We start from the raw sequence: 9,052 nt of genomic DNA on the forward strand, positions 1-9,052 counted from the left end.
TGGATCTCATTCATGAGGCCAGGAGGTGTTCCAGAGCAACAAGGATTGCAAACGACTCGACGCACCCAGGCCATCGCTTCTTCCAACGGCTCCCGTTGGGGCGCAGATTCCGGGCCATCCCCACCAAGACATCAAGGCACAGGGACACTTTTTTCCCCACAGCAGTGAGACTCTTGAACTCCCACCCAGGGAGGAACCTACGTAGTCTGACACCAGTGTTAATATTAATGTTCTACTTCTCTCTGTGCTGCTCCTCTTGAAATGTCTCTGTATCTGCTGATGAGTTGCTTACTGTCATGTTGTTTTTATGATTACTTTGATTACTTTTTTTGCTGTATTTACTGCTCTCTTCTACTGTCAGTGTGTCTATGTAAACAAAGTCTAAGGTGTTCTGTGCTGCTAAAACCAATTCCGGGCATGACCCAAATCATGCTTGGCGAAATAAACGGATTCTGATTCTGATTTATACCGACAGTACATGTGTCTACTTTGGATTGGCTGGTCCACCACTGCAGCCCGAATATTATTATTATTATTATTATTATTTAGTATTTATATAGCGCCGACATATTACGCAGCGCTGTACAGTGTATATATATATATATATATATATATCTTGTCACTAACTGTCCCTCAAAGGAGCTCACAATCTAATCCCTACCATTGCCATATGTCTATATTATGTAGTGTAAGTACTGTAGTCTAGGGCCAATTTTAGTGAGAGCCAATTAACTTATCTGTATGTTTTTGGAATGTGGGAGGAAACCGGAGTGCCCGGAGAAAACCCACGCAGACACGGAGAGAACATACAAATTCTTTGCAGATATTATAAACGTTTTTATTGAGATTTATCCTACTGGCACCTCAGTACATCCTAGCGCATCGAGGATTACCACGTTAGTATGCGGTAATCCCCTTCTGGCCAGGATCCAAACAGGAAGTGATGCTTGTGGTTACTTCCAGTTTTAGAGATACGGAAGTGCATGCACGCCGCAACGCCAACATTGTGGCAATCCCTGCGTCACCATAGACTTACATGACTTCCGGCCCGCCGCAGAGGTCACACGGTAACATCGGTTTGTCTGCACGGTAGATCTGTGACTTCTGGCACAACACACCACATGCTGTATGACAGCACCCATGGGCTTTTATTAGCACATCGGTGAGGGGCGGTAAAATGACTCACTACACCGCGTCAGTGTGAAAGGGCCCTGAAAATAAACAATGCTTAGTACCATTTTAAAGCTCAAACTGAGATCTTCCCAGACCCTTTTTTCTGCACTAGACATCAATCGGTCATGCTGGAAAATGTTGGCCTCAAGGCCTTGATCAGACGCACGGAGGTAGTGGCGTTCATTTCCAGATGACCGCCGACCTGTCTCTCCCCAAGTGTATGTGTTCCACCTCCGGTTTCTGCAACAGAAGCACTTCCTATATGTATATATTGCTGTATTTTATTATGCAGACCCGCCCTCCCAGTGATGTCACAGCCTAGGCTGTTTTGCTATGCAGAATTCTCTTCCCAGAGAATGCTGTTAGACCAGGTATTATTTCTACTGGCTTTGAAACAGAGTGTGAACAAACAATACATAGTAATGCACCTGTCATCTGAAAAATTCCAACAGTACAAACTGATTTTTGCGATCACGCCACTCTGATGCTTTCAGTTAATTTTAGCACCATCCCACATGATTTTTAAAGAGGTGAAAAGGTCAAAAAAACATACTTACCTAAGAAAAAAGCCTCTGGATCCTGCAGAGGCTTCTGACGCCATCCTCTGGACCATCATAGTCTCATTTCTTAACCATACTTCTCATGCACAAGCATGGCTATACTGCAGCTGTGTGAATACGGCTGTGCCTGCGCCCTGCGCAGTAAATCTGGAGTAGCTGGTGGTTCAGGCACTGCTGCGCTTGTGCATGAAGAGGAGTGGGGCTCTGATCTGGAGCGCCTCAGGAAGCTGGGGTGGTCAGGAGGAGGGGCGTGGCATGCTTTCCTTCTGCTTAGGAGAGTATCTGAGTTTTCAGCTGAGGTTTGCCTCAGGTTCCCTTTAAAGTGGATCCGGGATAAACTTTTACTCATTGCATAATTGTGTTCCTTTCATATAGTTTATAGGGCATTCCTCAAGACAAATACTTTTTTTTGTTTTGTTTTAATACTCTAATTCCCTATAAACTAAACAAGCCTCGTCCACAGCTCCTTTTGTGCCTTGGCACTGTAGCAAGGGCTTATGGGAGCTCAGTCTGGGCAGGAGGAGGAGGAGGAGGAGGTTACTAGCCAGAGATTTCAGAGGTAGAGGGGAGGAGGAGAAGGGACTGAATTTACACACAGGCAAGCGGATAGCATCTCCAGCCCTCAGGCCTGTGACAATGTGACAAACAGAACATGGCTGCCCTCATTGTATCACAGGAATAAATAATCATAAACTTATGAAGCTGTTTGCAGCTAGATATGTTGTGTAAACTATCTAAAACTTTAGATAAGATATATAAGTTACAATTAGTTTTTCATCTCGGATCCAGTTTAACAAGAAACTGTTCAAAATCAGATTTTCAGACCCTCTCAGAGACCATGTGAACGTCCTCCCCAGGGACAGGACACTGCTGAGGTCACACACACGTCCCACAGGATGTCTCACACTTGTTTACAGCCATCTCTGCCATGAAGCCGACGGCCTCATTCTGACCAGCAATCTGTGAGTTACGTAACATCAGGGTGGAGTTCCTCCACCGCACCCGACAGACACAACGCTGCTGGAGTCACTCCGACCAGGGCTGAAGGCCAGCGTGCTGCATGGATACCAGATATCAACACCTTCTAACTCCTACCAGCAGAACGGAGTACTGAATCACACAGAATACTGCCTACCCTGATGTATACACTACATGCATCATAGTGATCATATCCCTGATACACCCCACAGCGCTGTACAGAGATCACTGATCCATTCCCATGTGTCTGCACCAGAGGAGCTTACACTCTAATGTCCTCACCACATTTACACAGTACAGTATTATGATACATTTATATAGCTCTGACAGATTCCACAGCACAGTACAGGGATCACTGATCCATTCCCATCAGTCTCTGCACCAGAGGAGCTAACACTCTAATATCCTCGCCACAGTCACACACTATTACTATTATACAGCTGACATTCCACAGTGCTGTACAGGGATCACTGATCCATTCCCATCAGCCTCTGCACCAGAGGAGCGTACACTCTAATGTCCCCTGCAACTTGACACTCTATTTATTTATATAGCACTGAAATATTCCATAGCGTGGTATAAAAAGCTGATCTATTTATATCCGTCTGCGACAGAGAAGCTTACACTCTATTATCCCCTTCAATGTGACACATTACTGTATTATAAATGTATATAGCACCAAAACATCACAGCAGTGTATAAAAAGCAGATCATACTCTCTGCACCAGAGGAGCTTACACTCTAATGCCTTCACCACAGTGGACTATCACTTTATATTAATATAGCTGATGTACTGTATACTGCAACACTGTACAGAGGTCACTGATTCATTCCCTTTAATCTCTGCACCAGAGGAGCTTACACTTTAATGTTCTCACTACTCTCTGTATAATTTTCAGCAATTATTCTGTATGTATGGAGGCTGCACAGTAGCACTTCCCTTGTCCTGTATGCCGGGCGCAATTCTCAGTATCTGCTCTTATTCTGTATGTATGGAGGCTGCACAGTAGCACTTCTCTTGCCCTGTATGCCGGGCACAATTCTCAGTAGCTGATCTTATTCTGTATGTATGGAGGCTGCACAGTAGCACTTCCCTTGTCTTGTATGCCGGGTGTAATTCTCAGTATCTGCTCTTATTCTGTATGTGTGGAGGCTGCACAGTAGCACTTCTCTTGTCCTGTATGCTGGGTGTAATTCTCAGTATCTGCTCTTATTCTGTATGTATGGAGGCTGCACAGTAGCACTTCCCTTATCCTGTACGCCGGGTGTAATTCTCAGTATCTGCCCTTATTCTGTATGTATGGAGGCTGCACAGTAGCACTTCCCTTGTCCTGTATGCTGGTTGTAATTCTCAGTATTTGCTCTTATTCTGTATGTATGGAGGCTGCACAGTAGCACTTCTCTTGTCCTGTATGCTGGTTGTAATTCTCAGTATCTGCTCTTATTCTGTATGGATGGAGGCTGCACAGTAGTATTTCTCGTCCTGTATGTCAGGTGTAATTCTCAGTATCTGTTCTTGTTCTGTATTTATGGGGGCTGTACAGTAACACTTCTCTTGTCCTGTATGCCGGGTGTAATTCTCAGTATCTGCTCTTATTCTGTATGTATGGAGGCTGCACAGTAGCACTTCTCTTGTTCTGTATGCTGGGTGTAATTCTCAGTATCTGCTCTTATTCTGTATGTATGGAGGCTGCACAGTAGCACTTCTCTTGTCCTGGATACCAGCTGGTAAGCCTCCTCAGCGCACAGTGTCACTGACATCACCCTTGCTGTGGTTTGCAGCTGTCAGCAGCATTACATTGAAGCAGACATTGAATATATAATTAGGCACAGCAGATAATTACACAGTAACACTCCTTCCATCCTTTCTGCTCTGATAGAGTAACTGGGACCCACCAGCTCACGGAAGCAGCACTGTTTCCCCTGGCAACCCATTTAGTTGTTTCTAAGTGTTCAAAGTAACCATGCAGTTGTTGCTATGGGAGACAGTATGCCAGTTTGTAGCCCATCTTCTCCAGTAACCGCTGGTGTGTGGAAGGAGATGATTTGCAGACAGCAGCTGTGTCAGGCAGCCATGATGACCTGTCACACTATTTTCCCAGAGGAAACCTCCCTGGAAGGGACATGTGATTCCAGAGAACTCCGCGTCTTAAAAAGTAAACAGCCAAGAACGCCGGAATCAGCAGCTACGCAGAGCACACGGGTTCAGCACCTCAGCTGTGGCCCTGGCTCTGTCCCAGCAGCCTCGAGACAAAGTACAGCCCTAGGGCGCTGCCTTGCTGCCCCCCGGGTTGTGCCCAACAGTTTCCATAAACACTATGTTTACTTTTCTGTTTGTGGGAAAATGTCTGCCAGCCACAGCAGAGAAACACTGCAAGAGGTTACTGGCCCAGAAGCAGATACAGTTGTCACCACCATGGCCCAAGTATAACAAGGAAGTATCACAAGGAAGACTTCCAGCACTGGGAGTTACAGCAGTATTATACCATTCCAGGAAAGGGATCATAAATCAGATGTAGTCTACCTACACAATGCAGTACACACAAACATAAGAAGATCCATCTTGCATTACTATGTATAGTGATTTCCAGCAATAAATACACTGGCGTTACACATACATGAAAGCACCGAATCCTAGGCCTGGTGCACACGCAGGCAGCAGGGAGACACATGGACACCACGTCCGGGCAGCAGAGGGGGCACGCAGACACCACGTCCAGGCAACAAGTAAACATGAGCAGAAAGCAGGGGACACACGGACATCACATGCAGAAAACAGGGGATCCACAAACATATCCAGGCAGCAGGGAACACTACAGGGTGTATGTGTGTGTGTGGGGCAGACACCACATCCAGGCAGTGGGGGGCACACACACACACTATAGTCAGGCAGTTGGGCGCAGTGGGGGGCACACAGACACTATTCTCAGGCAGTGAGGCACACTGCAGGCAGTGGGGGCACACAAGACACTATACTCGGGCAGCGGGGCACACTGCAGGCAGTGGGGGGCACACAAGACACTATACTCAGGCAGCGGGGCACACTGCAGGCAATGGGGGCACACAGACACTATTCTCAGGCAGTGGGGCACACAGCAGGCAGTGGGGGCACACAGACATTATTCTCAGGCAGCGGGTCACACTGCAGGCAGTGGGGGGCACACAAGACACTATACTCAGGCAGTGTGGCACACTGCAGGCAGTGGGGGGCACACAAGACACTATACTCAGGCAGCGGGACACACTGCAGGCAGTGGGGGGCACACAGACACTATACTCAGGCAGTGGGGCACACAGACACTATACTCAGGCAGCGAGGCACACTGCAGGCAGTGGGGGGCACACAAGACACTATACTGAGGCAGCGGGGCACACTGCAGGCAGTGGGGCACACAGACACTATACTCAGGCAGTGAGGCACACTGCAGGCAGTGGGGGGCACACAGACACTTATCTCAGGCAGTGGAGTACACTGCAGGCAGTGGGGGCACACAGGCACTATACTCAGGCAGTGGGGCCCACAGACACTATACTCAGGCAGCGGGGCACACTGCAGGCAGTGGGGGGCACACAGACACTTATCTCAGGCAGTGGAGCACACTGCAGGCAGTGGGGGCACACAGGCACTATACCGAGGCAGCAGGGCACACTGCATGCAGTGGGGGGCGCACAGACACTATACTCGGGCAGCAGGGCACACTGCAGGCAGTGGGGGCACACAGACACTATACTCGGGCAGCAAGGCACACTGCAAGCAGTGGGGGCACACAGACACTATACCCAGGCAGTGGGGCACACTGCAGGCAGTGGGGCACACAGACACTATTCTCAGGCAGCAGGGCACACTGCAGGCAGTGGGGGCACACAAGACACTATACCCAGGCAGTGGGGCACACTGCAGGCAGTGGGGAGCACACAGACACGATACCCAGTCAGTGGGGAGCACTGCAGGCAGTGGGGGGCACACAGACACTATACTCAGGCAGTGAGGGGGGGGGGCTCACAGACACTATTCTCAGGCAGTGGGGGGCACACAGACACTATACTCAGGCAGTGAGGCACACTGCAGGCAGTAGGGGGCACACAGACACTATTCTCAGGCAGCGGGGCACACAGCAGGCAGTGGGGGGCACACAGACACTATACTCAGGCAGTGGGGCACACTGCAGGCAATGGGGGCACACAGACACTATTCTCAGGCAGTGGGGCACACAGCAGGCAGTGGGGGGCACACAGACACTATACTCAGGCAGTGGGGCACACTGCAGGCAGTGGGGGGCACACAGACACTATAGTCAGGCAGTGGGGACACCACAGAACTGTATCTAAGCTGTTGGAGGACAATATATGCAGACACGGGGAGGGACACAGCACCCCAACCCAGCTGTGGGGTTGAGAAAGACATGATGTCCCCTAGGAAGGTTACAACAGTGACACACAGCCATGTTTGAAGCCCCCCAGGCCCAGCATAAGGGTACAGAGCCCAGCTCATCTCACCTGGGCTCAGTGTGCGGCTGTCGTCATCTCATGGCAGATATCAGACACTGGGGGGTGTCAGGCCCTCTGGGGGGTACTGGGCCCTTCTCAGGCTCTATTGTGTTCTTCCAGCTGGTTGGTGCAGGATTAAGGGGAGGAGGCAGCTGGAAACTCAACTCCTCCCCCACAACTGATTGGCTAATTTCTCTGCTCAGCTGTTATGCAAGAAGACACTGTCACTCCCCTGTAACCCTTTCCCTGCCAGAGCCCATCACTGCCAGAGCCTGTGCCTCCTTCACTGCCAGAACCTGTGCCTGTGTCTCCCCTGTAACCCATTCACTGCCAGAGCCTGTGTCTCCCCTGTAACCCATTCACTGCCAGAGCCTGTGCCTCCTTCACTGCCAGAGACTATATCCGCTGTAACTCCATCACTGCCAGAGCCTGTGTCTCCCCTGTAACTCCTTCACTGCCAGAACCTGTGTCTCCCTGTAACTCCTTCACTGCCAGAGCCTGCGTCTCCCCTGTAACCCCTTCACTGCCAGAGCCTGTGTCTCCCCTGTAACCCCTAAACTGCCAGAGCCTGTGTCTCCCCTGTAACCCCTAAACTCCCAGAGCCTGTGTCTCCCCTGTAACTCCTTCACTGCCAGAGCCTGCGTCTCCCCTGTAACACCTTCACTGCCAGAGCCTGCGTCTCCCCTGTAACCCCTTCACTGCCAGAGCCTGTGTCTCCTCTGTAACCCCTTCACTGCCAGAGCCTGTGTCTCCCCTGTAACTCCTTCACTGCCAGAGCCTGTGTCTCCCCTGTAACCCCTTCAGTGCCAGAGCCTGTGTCTCCCCTGTAACCCCTTCACTGCCAGAGCCTGCGTCTCCCCTGTAACCCCTTCACTGCCAGAGCCTGCGTCTACCTGTAACCCCTTCACTGCCAGAGCCTGTGTCTCCCCTGTAACCCCTTCACTGCCAGAGCCTGTGTCTCCCCTGTAACCCCTTCACTGCCAGAGCCTGCGTCTACCTGTAACCCCTTCACTGCCAGAGCCCGTGTCTCCCCTGTAACCCCTTCACTGCCAGAGCCTGTGTCTCCCCTGTAACCCCTTCACTGCCAGAGCCTGTGTTTCCCTATAACCCCTTCACTGCCAGAGCCAGTGTCTCCGCTGTAACTTCTTCACTGCCAGAGCCTGCGTCTCCCCTGTAACCCCTTCACTGCCAGAGCCTGCGTCTTCCCTGTAATCCCTTCACTGCCAGAGCCTGCGTCTACCTGTAACACCTTCACTGCCAGAGCTTGTGTCTCCCCTGTAACCCCTTCACTGCCAGAGCCTGTGCCTTCCCTGTAATCCCTTCACTGCCAGAGCCTGTCTCTCCCCTGTAACCCCTTCACTGCCAGAGCCTGCGTCTTCCCTGTAACTCCTTCACTGCCAGAGCCTGCGTCTACCTGTAACCCCTTCACTGCCAGAGCCTGTGTCTCCCCTGTAACCCCTTCACTGCCAGAGCCTGTGCCTTCCCTGTAATCCCTTCACTGCCAGAGCCTGTCTCTCCCCTGTAACCCCTTCACTGCCAGCGTCTTCCCTGTAACTCCTTCACTGCCAGAGGGTGCTGCTATATTACATAATATATTTATTACATAAAGAAACAGCCCAGCATCATCCGGCTACACAGACTACAAGAGGGCTGGTCACAGACTACAAGGGGCGGGGCACAGACCTATGCCGAGAAGATTACGGCCTGCAGCTCTGGTAGTCCATGCAGCCTGCAGGGATCTCCTCTGGGTGGCCCATCAGCATGCAGCAGAGCTTGCACTGAGAGCTATACCCGCCGCTGTGAGGACATCCACACCACACTGCAGCTCTCAGGGGGTTAACATGCCTCCCATT

At 50.7% G+C, this 9,052-nt stretch overlaps 1 protein-coding gene across 4 annotated transcripts in view; it reads right to left on the reverse strand.

Annotated features, from left to right (window-relative positions):
- Positions 1–9,052, reverse strand: part of LOC137518091 (autophagy-related protein 9A-like) — a 51,130-nt gene that overhangs the window by 38,201 nt on the left and 3,877 nt on the right. The window contains exon 1 of one of the 4 annotated variants that reach the window (XM_068235405.1): positions 8,883–9,045. The exons of 2 other annotated variants lie outside the window; for them this stretch is intronic. The gene's annotated coding sequence lies outside the window, so the exon portion shown is untranslated. Of the gene's footprint in view, positions 1–7,208; positions 7,843–8,882; positions 9,046–9,052 lie in introns of those variants that run through there. One more of the 4 variants, XM_068235402.1, reaches the window with a different exon arrangement.

This window comes from Hyperolius riggenbachi, chromosome 5 (assembly GCF_040937935.1).
Source record: "Hyperolius riggenbachi isolate aHypRig1 chromosome 5, aHypRig1.pri, whole genome shotgun sequence".
Classification (NCBI taxonomy): Eukaryota; Metazoa; Chordata; class Amphibia; order Anura; family Hyperoliidae; genus Hyperolius; species Hyperolius riggenbachi.